The sequence below is a fragment of the Sander lucioperca genome, chromosome 18 (genome assembly GCF_008315115.2).
Source record: "Sander lucioperca isolate FBNREF2018 chromosome 18, SLUC_FBN_1.2, whole genome shotgun sequence".
In the NCBI taxonomy this organism is placed as follows: domain Eukaryota; kingdom Metazoa; phylum Chordata; class Actinopteri; order Perciformes; family Percidae; genus Sander; species Sander lucioperca.
Window position 1 is genome coordinate 1056208 of NC_050190.1, and position 17315 is coordinate 1073522.

The 17315-nt window shown below is 42.0% G+C and overlaps 1 long non-coding RNA gene across 1 annotated transcript; it reads left to right on the forward strand.

Annotated features, from left to right (window-relative positions):
• Window positions 1–2292: 2292 nt before the first annotated feature.
• Window positions 2293–16849, forward strand: LOC116036753. Its single transcript, XR_004101705.2, has 3 exons — window positions 2293–2304; window positions 12629–12634; window positions 16781–16849. It is a non-coding gene; the product is annotated as an uncharacterized LOC116036753 (long non-coding RNA).
• The last annotated feature ends 466 nt before the right edge of the window (window positions 16850–17315 follow it).

The window sequence follows — 17315 nt, forward strand, 5'->3', positions numbered from 1 at the left end:
GCACTTAGCGCCGCCCAAGACGATTGTGATTGGTTTAAAGAAATGCCAATAAACCAGAGCATGTTTTTCTCCCATCCAGGAATGCTGTGTGGACTAGCCAGACCCTCCTCAACAGCGCTGTGGAGGAAGGTCTAGCAATGCGAAACTAGGCTTTAAGTAATGTGTATCAGTGTCCTGTAAGGAGCTACTAGAGAGTATTTCGTCATTGAAAGAAAAGCAAAGGCCAGCACTGAAGGCTTTTTTCTATGTTACATTCATCTGATTGGTTGTCTGAAAGTTAGCCTTTGATAGACAGATGTTTCTTCCATTCACCTGCCAAGTATTTTCTGAAAGAAAAATTTTTTTTGGTTTAAAACTGAATATCTTTTGCTATGTTTATGCCTCGCGTTCCCACCCGTTTTGGTTTGAAAACTCTGGGGTTGCGTTGTAGTCTGATAGTAAATGGAGACCTTTGGAAACGATGCTGCAGTCTTATTGGTTAGGTAGGCTTAAATACCTTTCAGTAACAGTTCCACCTCGTCATCGGTCCAAGCTAATACATCCCTGCCTTTACTTTTCACCGTTGTTCTTTCTCCTTAGTATGTTCAGTATTTTCAAATTCTACATCCATGTTATTCAACCGCAGAGTAACATCAGACAATCTGCTCCCTGTTTACACCGGCACGCACATGCTCAGTGTATGTGAATGGTCATGTGATATGCGTTGTCAGAGCCTAACGCTGCCTTCCCATTGGCAATTGAAATCAGCTCTGATACGGCTTCGAAACGAGCTGAAGCCATTCATTTCCTATGGAGATTCGCAGACCGCATGTGAATGGGTCCGAACGAGTGCGTCCAGTTGGTCATCCAGATGCGTTCAAAAAATGTAACTCTTGCGAAAGGCTACGGCCGGTTCCTATCTGACAATTCCAGCGGAAGTTAGCGTTGCTATGGTACTGATAAATAAACCTGCTAATGCTAATTGGTTAGCTAGAAACAGACATCGAACAATTGACATTATACCGCTATATTACATTTAACCGACGTGACATGTCAACGTCCTGGGCAGCTTTTCTCCACGCAGCAGCCTTTCTATTTATATCTCTATATCCCTCATCAGAGAGGTCATACAGAATCGTACATTCAGACACTGACAGAATCAACCGTTCTAATCTCTCCGCCATTATTGTTCTACTCGCTTCCGGCGCTTTTCAACGGGTAGTATGACGTCCGCAGGGGGCGTATTGCGTATTACGGAGCTGATTGTAACTGCCAGTGGGAAGGCGGCGTAAGGGCTTCCTGCATGTCTTTACGGTAGAGTTGTGGTCTTGTTTCTTTTTTTTTATACATGATGAAGAACAGCTTGAGTAAAAAGGTGTGTCTCTCTGGAATGTTTTAATGATTCATGGTGCGGGACAGCATCGTTACGCTACTTCCTGAACTATGCGCAAATGAAAATGGACAGCGGTCACCAACTGTCACTCTCGTCCCTGCCATCTCTGTCTCTCTCTGTCAACTGTAAAACACCAAACCCCAAAAACAAAAAAGCAGTAAATGTTGTGTGGCCCTACTTTGAATCTCTGCTAAACACCGCGTCCCCACATCTGTGCGTCACCCTACATCACACCCTCTGCAACTACCACGGGGACGTCGTGTCATAAATCCCATTTATTACACATTCAGCAGTAACCCTGAAACATGTGTTGTGAAACCTGGCCTCGCACCATGCTTCCCAGTCCGCAATTAAAAGCCCATAATGGAGCTGGTCCCTGGGTCCTGGTCAGACAGTGGGAGTGCTGCTGAGCCAGCACTTATGGGGTCGTGTTTGCCAGTGGAGGACAAAGGGACACAAAGTGTCGTGGTTGCCTGGATCGATGCTGGGGACACACTGGGAGAATTCATAAATCCTAACATCACAGATTTTACTTCTCATTTGTAAGTCTGCGTACACACTGAAGATAACTGTCGTTATTCTGCTGCTGATATCACCACTTTTTATTTACACTCTCGCATCTGAATGGCTGATTGGCTGCATTTATTGTCCCTGTGGGGCAGTTGGGTTTGGGGCACAGTTGCAAGGCACTTCATGACAGGACATCAGACATATAATACAAACAAATAGTCCCTGCATCAGACACAGACAGACATAACATGAAGAACATACATCACACACTACAATACACTATACACCCTTGGGTATGACTAGGCCAGCTGGACATGTAGCTTATTTTGACTGATTTAAGGCTTTTATGGCTTGTGGTACAAAAGAGAATTTGGATGTGTTCTTGGTCAGGGGTGGGCAGAAAATTAGATACCAGGGGGTGTGTGTAGTCACATACAATGTTATTGGCCTTTCTCACCAGTCTATCTTTGTAAATGTGTTCAATGCTCGGTACTGTTATCCCAAGTAACTTGCTGGCAGTCGTTGTCTTTTTCTGTGACTCAGTGGCATTTCCAAACCAGCAATACAGCAAGTTAAAACACTTTCAACAAAAGCAGTATAAAACATTTGGAGCATTTTGTTATTGACATTAAAAACAAGCAGTTTCACATAGTTGTGGAATAGATAACTAGCTTCCACCTTCAAAGAGTGGGGTACAAATGTAACAGCACAACAGGTCCCACTAAAAAAAAGCCAGCCAAACTGCTGGCTGCTCCCTCACAGCGAGGGAGAACTAATCACTCAACGAAATCCCGACTGTTCACTGTCCTGGCTCCCAAATGGTGGAACGAGCTCCCCATCGATATCAGGATGGCCGAAAGCCTACACATCTTCCGCCGAAGGCTAAAAACGCATCTCTTCCGACTACACCTCGGATAAAAAAAAATAAAAAATCTTGAACTTGCACTTTCGAACCTGCACTTTCATATGTCTCTTTGTAGCTTTGCCTATTTAAAGCTACTGTATTTGCACTTACTACTTGTGGTCTGGAGTTTGAACCTTCACAGTTGAAAGCACTTAATTGTAAGTCGCTTTGGATAAAAGCGTCAGCTAAATGACATGTAATGTAATGTAATGTAAATGTTGAATGGTGTAAAGGGACAAACAACTTAAAAAAAACATTGATATAATATTGAAAAACCTCTTATTTCATCACAACAACATTATGGAATTCCAAGTCTGTGAAATCAAAATTGTCAAGCTTTTGAATTTTATGTGAAGCCCTTCTTTCTCTCTCATTTGTTCATTTTTTATATTGATTATAAACAGTTAGGGACCGTTCGGTATTTATTTCAGGGGCCACCGGAGGAAAATAGGGGAGGGTCATGTCTTTTTATTCTTTGTTGAGGGGAGGGTCATCCAATTTTTTTCAGTCTAGGGGAGAGGATCACCCAAGTTTTGTATTCGTGAGAACAGCAACATTTCAAAGTGGCTTGTTTGGTGCATATTTATCCATGTAGCTCCATGTAGCTCTCTCAGTCTTGGCCCCTATCGCTAGCAGATGGGTCCCTCCCTGTTTAGTCAGCCAGACAATTTGAGCTGTACCTTTAGAGACCGTGGGATTTCCCAAACTGAATAAATCCTGCTCGCACATATAAACACAAAAACTGCTTTGCTAGCTCCATCGTGTTGTAACTAAGACATCTGCTGAAAAAATAATTGTATTCATTAGCATGATTGCCGTACTGTTTAGTTCAAAAACATCCAAAACACCGTACGAAAACATAACGAACCAGACGCGAGCTTTTATTTTGAAAAGTCAAAGCTTGCGGAAAGCACCAGCCGGGAGGGCATGAGAGGGGAGGTCTCCAGGCTGCAGCCATACCCGACTCAAATATCCTTTCGGTCCCGGTGATATATATATATATATATATATATATATATATATATATAAAAACGACAGCCTTTTCAAGGCATTTGAGAAGGAAGGAGTGGTAGCATGCAAGCTCCCAAATTGACGCTCGTCTGAGAAATGGAGTTTTGGATAATGTTCAGCTTTGGCAGCTTTACCTATATGTTAAAATATACAGTGACTGAGGAAGCCTAGTGACGAGTCCATAGCAACTAATTTGTTATTACCCAGTGTGCTTTGCTGAATGGTCTCAATGTTTTATTGTTTTATTTCATGTGAATACTAGTTTACTAGAGGAGTAACTTAGTATGTGAAGTAATGCAGTAATACAGGAAGTGTGCATTTAGTTTCCATGCTTATTGTGTTTCCACAACAATGTTAGTGAGTAAATCTACTGAAATGGCCACCACACTATAACAGAGGAGTGTGATGCGTAAGATCAGAATGCATAGGGTTTAGTCACATATGACATGGCTGTGAAAAAAACAATGGCTATCTGTACATCTTTGCCAAGTGCAAACCAGTACAGAAGGCATCAATAAATTGTTGGGGAGGGTCATGCCTCTTTTACATATCATTTTAGAGGGTCATCCAAAATGTATTGCTGGTGAAGGGAGGGTCAGATCTATTTTGACTAAAGATCCCAAAAGTCCTCCAGTGGCCCCTGAAATAAATAACGAACAGTCCCTTACGAAAAATTTGGAAATAAAGTTTATTTAAAAAAACATGGAAGTTGACAGTGCATCTCCTAGCAAAGCTGGCTCTATATCTTGAAAATGCCAACTCAGAGGCCTGAGGCTTTGTCGATGTTTCCATAAATATGTATATAGCCTACTGTACGTATATTTTTTATCCTCATTTGAAAAAAAGAAAAGAAATCTGTACAGAAACAGAACATATTAGAGTAATTGTAATCTATTTCTTCTTGCATAAAGAGAGAGGAAAATTCTAATTTTAGCTCAATTTATAATATGTAGAATATGTATTTCAAATCCAAGCTTAGGTACTCAAGTGATGTCAGTTTAATATTTCTCTACTTCCACTGATGAAATCAAATCAAGTGAAGAAAACACAAGCATAGAAAACATCACCAAACCAACAAAACTTCACCGATTGGACAACATATGCGCAACATAAAAAAAACCGCTGCAAATAGAGAATGTGAAAATATGAAAGCTTAATTTTTTTAAATAAATTAACAATAAAGTAACTGCTGCCCATTCTTTCTTTACAGAAAATATGGATTTACATTCACAAAGATGTGTTCATGGCGGCTAACTGCAATTTATTTTTGCGTGTTTTAAACCATTAATTAAACAATTTGCAATTTATCTTCATCAGTTTTCCTTAATGTTTTTGTGTTCTGCCTATTTGCATGTGTTTGCACTGGGCTCTGAGGGCCCCCGTACATTATACAGTGCAGCAGTTTTTGACATGTAAAGTTCGAGAAGTGTCCCTTTAAAGTGTTGAAAGGAGAAAAACAACATGAATGGCCAAACATTCTGCTGTGATACACAGCCTCGCTGCTCCACTTTACAGCTGATTGGGTGTGGTTGCGTCATGTACAACAATGCTTACAGTGCATATTCATGTTGGGGCTTGCAGGTAAGCGGGCTCTCCCTGCCCCCCCACCATCACTACTTTTGTGATGCAACCCTGCCCCTTCCTTTCAACACCACTCTTGCTGATGCAATCTCATTGGCGGCGGAACGTGTTGCTGTTATTACTGCTCTGCCTAATTACATCCTGTGTGTGTCCATGTGCGGGGGGCACTGTGTACATGTTCCACTGTGCACTTGCATTGTTGCTCTTAATGGAATCATCTGTGCACGCTCAAAGCCTGCTTTGCACACAGTGTTCATTTGTGTGTTTGTATGTGTGTGTGTGTGTGTGTGTGTGTGTGTGGCTGTGTTGCACATTTGTGTGTCCGAGGTGTCCTTGGAGATCAATCCTCTGCATCTCGTCTTTAATGAAGGCCCCAAAGAAAGAGAGAGGAAGGGAGAGGGAGGGAGGGATGCATGCATGAGGGTATAGGGGGTGGGTGTACTAGCACCACTGTCCTGACCCTTGGGGTTAAGGCGAGCGTTTTTATTGGCTGGCTGGCACAGCGCTGGCTGAGCCTCGCCACCTCCTGTGGCCACTTTACAGTCACTAAACTTACAAGGGTGCGCTGGGTGGCGGCCAGGCAGCCGAGAGACCAGTGTGCAGCGACCACCACATCACTCACACACACACACACACACACACACGCACACACGCACGCACACACACACACACACACACACACACACACACACACACACACACACACACACACACACACACACACACACACACACACTAACTGCCCTGCTGACACGTCGGCCATTAGTTAGCATGGCATCTTAATAATCAACACACACACACATGCCTGATCTCAAGGGACATTTTAAATCACTTATATGAAACCAAATGCTCTCTGTTTGTAACTCTATTTGGAAACAGGAGATTTTTTTTTTTTTGGCATATTCATATATTTATACATCATGTTAAAATGTGACACAGTAAATCGTTGAGCTTAACTGTATCTGTGGATGGCTACCTTATGGCTATTTTAGCTGTAGGCCAGAAAGCCCATCATCAATGTTGTGTACTTAAAACAAATATAAAATATATTTTCAGACATATATATATATATATATATATATTATTTTTTTTTTTTTCAAACCATCAAACAATAATTTGGCAGCCCCCCTGCTACTCTGAGGACCTCCTAGGGGTCCCGGACCCCCTGTTTAAGATCTCTGATTTAGAGTCATGTGGTCACTCTAATATTCATAAAATATCTGACTCTCTTTTGTTTTATTAGACAGAGTGGGGTAAAATCATTCCACTATGTCAAGTCGTCCCGTCTTACTAAAGATGTCAGCAGCTGCGGAACCGGACCCAGGGTGAGTCTGAGTGAGACTGAGGCAGTGTCCCGGAGGTTTCGAGATAACGTTATCTCCTGCATGCTGAAGTTACAGCTCGTTTGTTCGAAATCTAGGGTCCAAAAAAACCTGTAGTAGTGTAAGCTATTTTATTGAGCTGCCTCTTAGCGAAATGCTCTGAGTGAATTTGATTTGGGCTTTTTATTGTAAAGGGTTAAATGGTTCCGATTATGGAGCAGCCGTGTTTTTATTTTACTACCCTCAGCTACAGTTGTTAGCAGCATGCATTAGCTCAGAGGGCTAACTTGGCTTGTTTACTTTATCACATGAAAGTCTTTGTTGCTGTGAACGTCCCGCTGATCCCCGTTCAAAATCAGCGCTGCAGCAGAGAAGGGGGGGCTACAGTTATAAGTGACTCCTTTCACATTTCACATATCAGATGACCCATTGTTCATTAATTGATTGGTGCAGCTTTAACAGCTTTTACAGTATATTACACACACGCACACACACACACACACACACACACACACACACACACACTAACTGCCCTGCTGACACGGCGCCCATTAGTTAGCATGGCATCTGATTAATCAAACAAACACACACATGCCTGATCTCAAGGGACATTTTAAATCCCTTATATGAAACCAAATGCAAAAATATGTGAAATATGTAACATGCAGCCAAATGGCACCAATTTTTACCAAAGTTTTTGTACACACCTACACACAACCATCGTCTATTCCACCGTCAGGTTCACTGTGGCAGCTCATCATCCAGCAGAAATTTGAATCCACTGTAGCAGTAGAAAATACAAAAAAATAAAGCCTTTCTTTCTAACATGTGTGTGTGTGTGTGTGGGGAGGTTTTTTTTCCTTATGGTATTTTCAATCACAATATGTGGCATGACTCTGCTCACTTAACGCTTCCATTTCATGTTGACAAAAGGCCTTCCTGTCTCTCTCTGTCTCTCTCTCTGTCTCTCTCTCTCTCTCTCTCTCTCCAGACATACCAGCAAAAGTGGAACAAGAGAGAGGGAGCGATGGCAGCATCAAAGCAGGCCTGTCAGCTCATAGGTACGGGCCTTATCAGGAGACAGATCAGTCTTTCTTCCATCTTTTCTTTTTGTTTTTCGAACAGACGTCTTGAGCCGATGGCAGGGTGTTGTCTAATTAATGAGTGTGTGTGTGTGTGTGTGTGTGTGTTTGTGTGTGTGTGTGTGTGGAGTTGACCTAAAAAAGTTATCGTCATTCATCGTTGAATGTCACTCCCCCATCACATTTCGATATGAAGGTTGTCAGGCTCTCTCCTCTTCATATCCTCGCCATGGTAACGCTTAACGAAGATAATGAGATGTTGTAGTTGACCCTGCAGCGCTACGGAAAAATACTCTTTAACTGGCCCTGGGCGTGGAAACAAACACTGTGATATCTGCCATTCCTGTGTTACGCTGTGTAGTAGCGTATGTCTGTGCTGTCATGTCAGCTGGCAGATATTCATACGGTCATGTGGCAATTCAGACTTTTCTTATACAGCCCTAACTGAAAACACACGTCAAGACTAATGGTGTGCTCAGTCCGAAAGTGAAGCAACTTTTCTTTCTTCTAATTCACACAATTAGACTGCTAATATTACAGATAACGCACAGGGCTGTTAAACTTTATTGCACACATACTGTATAAGACTAAAACCATTAAAAACTGAGTGTTGTAGTGCTATGGCTCCAGTCTTGAAGGGCTGCTATTAGTCACTGTGTTTGCTTCCAATCTTTTTTCGGCACAAATAGAAAGCTCCAAATGCTTCATAAGGCTTCAGTCGCTACACTACAGGTTAGTAACAATCTGCGGAGATACAGCAGCACTTACTTGCTTTGTGCCTCTCCATTAGAATGTTTCAGCCTATTTAATGATCAACATTTGTGGCTGTTATTGATGTGAGAGGTCTACATACTGAGCAATCATAAGTCATGCTACTGACTGACAAACTCCTATACAAATAAACCAAAATTGTGTGCTGAGCACACAGACTAATATATCACTGTTATTGTCTGCTCTGAGTGAGACTGCAGCCCACATTCACTTTAAGACTGCAGCTTGTCATGATGTAGTCGGAGCTGTGACTTGTGTTAACTCCTGGTTCTACAGAGAATGTTAACAATAAAGCAGCCATGTTTTTTTCTCTGCAACACAAGTTACTTTGAATTTGTTTTCACAAACGCTTCATTGGTGACCAACAACGCTCTTGGATGGTTCCAGAAGCAATCACCGACATGCCAGCTAATGCAGTCTCGCTGAAATATAAACTGAGTTTTGGGAACAAATTGTGGCCACATTTTTCATACAGTACAAGCTCAAGCACAGTTTGTTCATCATCACTGTCTTATTTCCACTTTCTCCTCATAACTTTTGCCAGCGACTGGCAATTTGATGACTGCTCATGCCTATTGATTCTTAAAGAGTAACAGCCAATGAGAAACTCCAACACTCGACCGAACAATGTGGTAACTTCATCACTCACTCTCTCACTCCCTCACTCCCTCACTCACTCACTCACTCACTCACTCACTCACTCACTCACTCACTCACTCACTCACACAGGGACAGACGTTCACATTTATAGGACCAGCTTTGCTTTGCTGCATTACAGCCAAAAATAACACGTAATGTATAAAATGTACATTTAACGGTTGCCATCTTTGCTACGGAGCAGAAGCTATGGGACCACCAACGTATTTTAAAAACTTGTCAATAGTGACAATAGGTAGTTGCAATTTACCACTAAAAAGAAGAACAAGAGGAGTCATTTCCGCTCAGAGCATAATGGCCGTGCGTGTCTTGCAACAATACTACGCTGTCCTAATTTACGGCCTACAAATGTGAGTGCATGGTGTGCACAGTGTACTACATGTAAGTGTACTATGTAAGTATCAGAATTGAGACACAGCATTCATTTATTTTTCTTCAATTTGTAACACAGGTCTTTGAAAAGCATGTGCATTTACTAGGTGGAGATGGTCTAATTAAAGAATCAACTTGCATGATGGGAAGTGAAGGATCCAGTGTTTTTAGAGCTTGACACATACTACTGATTTAAAGTCAGGATATCTCAACCTCTGCTGCTTTCTTTTAGACCATTCTTTAAAATCTGTCTCTTGCGGGCATATAACAGATTTCTAATCACGTTCCTATATTCTTGTTGTAGGTAGTGTGTTTCTCTGCTGCCCTGTCCATTGTTGATGGAAGGCTTGTGTAGATAGTCAGAACAGGGCCAGCCGGGAGGAGTGCCACCTCTGCTACATGGCGGGAGCTTACAGAGCAAATATTTTCCACACAAATGTGTTTTAAAGTTAGAGGAGGCTGATGGCTGCACTGGCTCGAAGAGCACAGAGAGAAAATATTTAATACATGAAATTGCTGTCAACATGAAATATTGACAAGATGCACTGCATTGGCTACACCCATACAGCTCCTAACTCTATAAATGAGTTAAATATTACAGGGCCTTGCTGTGGTGTGATGTAATAAAGTCTGGTTTACTTGCTGCGTGGAGTGTGGACACTTCATGGTTTTACATCGCATGGATGGTATTGAGCCAGAGTCAACAGCTCATAATGCTCTCTTTTTATTTGAGCTTTACAACTCTCATGAAATTCGATTTCAGGGTCAGGGTTAGGAAAACAGCTACCTGGTGTTTATCACACTCTCATGTTGCTGTATCTTTGTTTTAAAAGGTATGGTACTTTATGTAGGTATGGTAGTTTGAGGATACTATCTGCAGTTACAGCTTTTCAAAATCCAAGATGCTTTACAAATCATAGAAAGGTAAGACATACAGAAAAGAAATTGTCATCAAATAAGAAGACTATTTAAGAATTCAAAAAGTGGGACAATGTTAATGTTAACATTTTTCACCTGATGATGGCACTAGATGAAAAGTCAGAAGATCACGAAAGTTCACAATTCACCCTGAGGGGAATATGAATGTCTGAACCAAATGTAATGATAACCATCCAATAGCCCCAAATGTCAACCTCATGGTGGCACTAGAGGAAAGTCAGGGGTAAAGGTCACTATGATACATCATCTGGGAACCATGACTGTTCAATGGCATGCGTCCAATATTGGTTGACATATTTCAAAGAAATGGCTGAAAATGCCAAACATAAAGTCAAATAAATAAAGAAGTAGCATACACAAGCCTCACCTAAACAGCAATGATCAAGCATTTTATAGAAACACGTCAATATAAAGCATCTGTCTGTCTGTCTGTCTGTCTCCCTCTCTGTCTGTTGGAGGTCCGTGGATGAAAACGTTTGGAGGGATGACTGATTTCCCTGAAGAATAACTGCTTCTTCCAGGCCGAGTTGCTGCCATCTGTACCTCAGATCCCTGAAGTTTCATCTCTTCTCCTCTCACTTCCTTCTTCCATCCAATAACAGAATATATACAACCACCAACTGTGAAGTTTACAATTTCACAAATACAACAATTTAGGATTTGTGGCATTGATGAAGCCATTCACATGAATGAAAAAAAACTTCACCCTGCAAGTTGAGAGGATTGTTTCAGGGGCACAAATTGCAGTACTTCACTGTAAGAACTTAATTTGTTTTCAATGTAATGCTGCATCTAATAATAGAACATATCTAAAGGTAGCAACTTTGTAATTGGTATGTCAAAAAGTAGCTTAAAAAAAGGAGCATAAAATGAGCACTTTGACGTCTATATGATAGTTGCCAAGTATTTAATTAGTCATTCCTTTTATTTATTAAGGATACAGGGAGCACTGAAACAACACCAACTAATATGTACACTTGTTATTGGTACTTAATTGATTAACTTGCCTACACTTACTTTACTCATTACTTAGCATTATATACTGTGGTGTAGCTGCTGCTGAGTTAATAAAATACTTAAACACCAGCAGCCTGTTGCACCAGCTGTGTGAAAGTTCTCTCATAAGGGTGTAAAGTCCAAACTAAACGATACGTAGAAACTATTTAGTTTGAGACTAAAGTGTCGATGTTTGGTTGCACCACAGACAAGGTTCATCTTCGTTACTTTGGCAAAAAGTCCACGCTAACCATCATATGGTCGCAGAATATGACATGACAAGTTTGAATATTAATCAAAATCTTCACAGATATCAAAGGGGTGGAAGCAAAACAGCCAGTTGCTCCTCCTCATCCTTCAAGATATCCCACCTATCAAAATGATGCGCCATGACAACCAATTTTATGGAGGACTTTACACCTACTAAGGGCTAGGTGTAAGATTTAAGATGTAACTATTGCCTACAGTACGTTACGTACGTTAGAACAGCTGGTGCAACCTTTAAAATGATAGTAGCAGGTAAACTCTGACCTAAGTTAGAAACTACATTCAAACTAGGCTATGTTTGAACATACACATAGCTAGTGCAACGCCGATGCAGAAGTGCACCGCCCCTGACCGTGGTTGCCAGAACACAGCCCAGTGTGCCACCTGCAGCATCACATACGGAAGCTAAAGTGAACGCTAACCCCAGATTCGTTTTGGAACAAGCTATGTCTGCTTGGCGTTTTGCCTCGCTATATTTCCCTTTTTTCAGTGCTGTGTATGCCATTTAGTTAGCTCCCTGTTGGATGTGTGCTTATGCATGCATAGAGCTACAAAGCCAGGGCCCAAAGGCTGACGTCTACAAACATCCTGGACGCAGCAAAGAAAGAAGAATCCAGGCAGAGGGCAGGGTCTCTGCAGACACAGACTGCCACACACCACTAGTGAGTTAGAAGTGATGATTGGGAGAAATTACTTTTGTATTAGTCTATACATTGTTTTTAATATAAGTATACATAGTATACCGTTAATACATATATATATATATATATATATATATATATATATATATAAGAATGGATCAAATGGGCAATTTACGCTCGTAACGCTCGTTACTGTAATAAAGTCGTTCGTAAAAGTAAAATCTGCAATTTTACTTTTACTTAAACCTACATTGTGCAATTTTTTGAGTTGATTCTTAGCAAAAAACCCTTTGTTCTTTCACAAATATGTGCTCATTCATGTGGAATTACTTCCACCAACTAATCAAAGTATTCCAGGGGGAGATTACTCGCCAGGGAAGCGAAAAAAAGAATTAAAACGACAACGCGACAGGCAAAGCAACAAGACCAAAGTTAATATTGGAGTGGCTAGAACAGCTGCGTGTAAACGATGGAGAGAGCTAATTTCGGGTTTGGCCACCGTAGGAGGAAGGGCTAGAAAGTAATATTAAGTTGGTAATGGTCGCATCTGTGCCGGGCCAGGCCTAGTATTTAGTGAACAGTAGTCTTGTGTGTGTGTGTGTGTATTCATGTAAATCTCATCTTAGGTCAAATATAAATCCAGAGGTAGGAATTAATAATATTCAACTGTGTACAGTAGAACTGATGCTTTGAGTATTCCCATGGTAGGATACTTTTGAACGATTCTTAAGTACTTTATTTCAGAGCAGAATGTTGTACTTTTTAATTCTACATCAACCGGATGGCTGTACGTACTTTGCAGATTTATATCTACATGTGAAAAAAGTATGATTACCACATGAAACCTGATGTGTTGGCAAGTAACCAACAGTTATGTCCTGGTTAAGCCAATGTCAATGTTTGAGTTCAATATCCAGACCCCAGTGGTGGACAGGAACATTGTACTTTACTGGAGTATTTACATTTTATGCCATGTTCTGCTTCTACTCCACTACATTTCAGAGGCAACTATTGCACTTTTTAATTTCACTATATTACTAGTTATTTCATACTGCACATTTAGATTTCACATACAAAACTTATGATTACCTTATATATGTTGCAGTTTCAGGATCTGGATACTTCTTCCACTACTTGATCCTCCAGCCCTGCTTAAACAAAACTCTGAAAAATGCCCTCTCAAAGACGTCAACACCAGCCAACATGCACTTACTTTGAAGGTCTATGCCTTAAACTCTCTTTAAAAGGACACACACACACACACACACACACACACACACACACACACACACACACACACACACAGCACTAGACTGGCCCTGAGTGCCCTCCTGCCCCCTGTAGAGGGCAGAACTCTGCCAAAACACCTTAGGCTCCATGTCTGTATCAGAGGAGAGCAAACAGTGAGGGGAAGAGAGAAGGACGGAGGGAGGGAGTGGAGAGCAGAGGCTGCAGTGACAAAAGTGGCATTTCCAGAGTGCATCAACAGATACCCCCTCCTATCCCCTACCTCACTCACCCTCTCTGCATCACCCCCTCCCCTCCCTCCCCAGCCCCAGGCCTCATAAAATTGGACTTATGGCTGTGTTGCCAGCATAAATAAGTCCCTTTGATAGTTAGTAGAAGAAGTTATGACCCTCCTGGGTATGGCGAGGGACAGTGGCAGCGCGGCGTCTGGTGGTGGCTCGCCCGGCGCCCCGTGGCTCTGATCCTCGCGCCGATTCAGGGCACGCTCTCTTCATTACCAGCGGCCACCGGGGACTTGTTTTTTCTGCAAGATTAATGAGTGCCGCGGAAATTCTCCAGTGCAACTCGATAATTAAGTCTTTGTTTATCAAAAAACAAGTTATATTAGGAGCAGGAAATTCGCAGTAATTATTCATAATCCTAACAATTCAAGTGTAGCTACCTCATTTGCCTGTGTAATTCTGCTTTTTAATTTCTTGCATACATTTGCATATTAATTTTGCCCATCGGCTGCTGCTGGGGCTCTGACAGTTTTTTTTTTTTTAACTTCTTTTTTTTCCTCCCCTCTCCTCGCTCGGTGTGATGTTTTTCACGGGGGTGAGGCTCAGTTTGGTGGCATTTCGGGCTGGGTGTAATGATAAATTATGAATTTTTCTAATTTGATGCATAATGAAGTAACCCTTTCCCATCCGCTTCCTCTCTGTCTCACTGATCATCCCTCTACAGCCTCATCAGACACCCCACCTTCAGCCATGTGGTCATTAGGGACAGAGAAGCCACGTTTCATTGGTGTCAAAGGCTGCGTGGTGGGCGAGGGAGAGGGCCAACATGGCATCCTGACTGCCTACACTACATCCTCTCCTGTTTCCTTCTCTACCCTTCATCCATCTGTCCTCTCTTCATATCTTCTGTCATCACTATCACTCTTTTCCCCCTCTCTTCTGCTCTCCTCCTCAATCCTTTCCTCGCTTTCTCATCCCCTCTTCTCTCCTGTTTCCTCCTCTGCATTTTCCTCCCCTCTCTTCCTCTCCTGTCCTCTCCTGTCTGCCTTTCTCATCTCCTTACTTCTCCCCTCCTCTCTCATTCCCTTTCCTCCTCTCCTCTACTCTCTTTTGTTGTGTTAATTCATTTGATTCAGGTTTTTCTTTTCTTGACTTGTTTTTGATTTTGTGATTGTGTGTCTTATTTGAAATGGCCCAATAATGGGACTTTGAAAGCCAACACCTCTACTCTTCTCTTCTCTTCTCCTTGATTCCCTTTCTCTTGTCTTTTTCTCTTCCCTCCTCACTCTTTTCCTCTCATTTTAGCCGCTTGCTTCTCCTTTTTTCCTGCTCTTCTTTTCCTTCATTCTCCTTTTTCCCTCGTCTCTCCTTTTCATCCCTCTCTCTTCAAATCTTCTCTCCTCTCCTCCTTTCCTTCCTTCTCTTCTTTTTCTCCTCTTCACTCCTGTTTCCTTCCCTTTGCTTCTGTTTCCTCCTTACCTTTCTCCTGTTCCCTCCTCTCTATCCATATCTCGTCTCCTATCTCCTCTACTCTCTTCATATCTCCTTAACTTGTTACACTTCTTTTCCTCTCCTTTCTTCTGTCCTCTCCTCTTCTCTCAAATATAAATTTTCTCTTCTCTCCTTTCCTCTTGCTTTATCCTCCTCGCCTCCCATCCTCTCCCTTTCTCTCCTGTTTCCTCTTCCTCTCTCCTTTCTTCCTGTCATCCTCTTGCATCTTTTCAGTTTTCTCCTCTCTCCTCTGCTCATCTCATTTTTCTCCCTTCTCTTTTTCTCCTTCTTTCTCTACACTCTCTTCCCCTACTCTCCTGTGCGTGTGTGTGCGTGTGTGTGCCCTTCCCCGTCGCCCTGTGTTTATGACATGTTTGTCTGAGGACGAGCACAAATCCCCTCGTCCTTGATGAAAACATCTTGGCGCTACGCTGACATATGTTTAAGTGGTGAGAGTGCAGCGTTTGTTAAGTGCTAAGCGTTACACAACGCTGACTGCCACTGTCATAAGGAAATTAATATTGATGATCTCGGCCCTGTGATGCACACTGGGTGACATGCTTAAAAATACAGCCCTGCAGCCATTTAGACTACATGCACCCTCACACCCACAAACACACAATCTGCCACCGATATTAAAAATAGAGTTACCTTTAACCTGCTCTGGTGAAAAATACACTCAATGTAGGCATCTACTTGGTTAAATAATTCAGCTGAAAAGTCCTAGGAAATCTGCTGAACGGATCAAAATTGGTTGAGTTTGACTTTCACATGATGACATGTTAAGTGTTGAGACAGCACAAGAAACATAATGTAAAATGTATGTAACACTTTGATGAAATGTGATGTACAGACGGGTGACAAATGAAAGAGAGCACATCGTAATTCTCTTAATAAGTTGTTGGCCCTTCAGAGCAGCTTTAATGCTTCTTTTCACACAAATTCTCCAAGTGTGTGGAACTCTACTGGAGGGATGAACACCATTCTTTCCTCATTTGGTGTTTTAATAATGGTGGTGAAGAGCACTGACTGACAGGTGTTCAGTTGGGTTGAGATCTGGGCCTGATCAGCATCGTTTATGTCACAGAGCATAATAGGATGACAACGGCTTATTTGTATCACACGCCACTTGATCACCATCATGTAGTTTGCTGTGCTTGAAGAGATCAAGATTGTTACATAGACAGATAGATCAGCCTGCCAGTCCAATGATGTCTGCTATGCAACAGAGTGGGGGTGAATTAAAAAGCTTGGGAATAACATCACACCCGCGTTGACTGCATTCCATTTAACAAATCCGAATTCACAGTGGGGTTAGCTCGAGCCAGGTTAGCCATTGTTAGCAATACCAGTTGATAACAATGGATTAGGCTGTGTTTTTGTACATACAAACAGTGTAGCAACATGTCCGCAGATAGAAGCTGGACAGGACTGTGTGTACGACTGATTTAGTGAGATGCACAAAGCAGCCATGTTTCCGACTTTGAACTCGGAAATTCTGACTTCTGAGTACGGATTGAACGCACTATGAGTGTTTGGCTGAAGACACTCCTCCTCTCAACCAGCAGGATGCGGATGGGGTGGGAGACGTTCAGGATGCTAACACATCATTTTCTCCGTCACTACCGCCAGTGAGTCCAGTTAAAGGAGACCTATCATATTATGTTTTCAGGTTCATACTATTGTATTTTGTGATTCTACTAGAACATGTTTATGTGCTTTAATGTTCAAATCCACTTTATTTTTCTCATTCTGCCCATGACTGCTGCAACTGTATTCCCCCTCTGTCTGAGATGCTCTGTTGGAGCGCCTGTCTCTTTAAACCCCCCTCCAGAAAAAGCCCAGTTTGCTCTGATTGGTCAGCATGTCCGCATCTCCGCGAGTCTCCTGGAATTTCCGCATCTATGTTGTTCTTGCACTCCGGAGACTG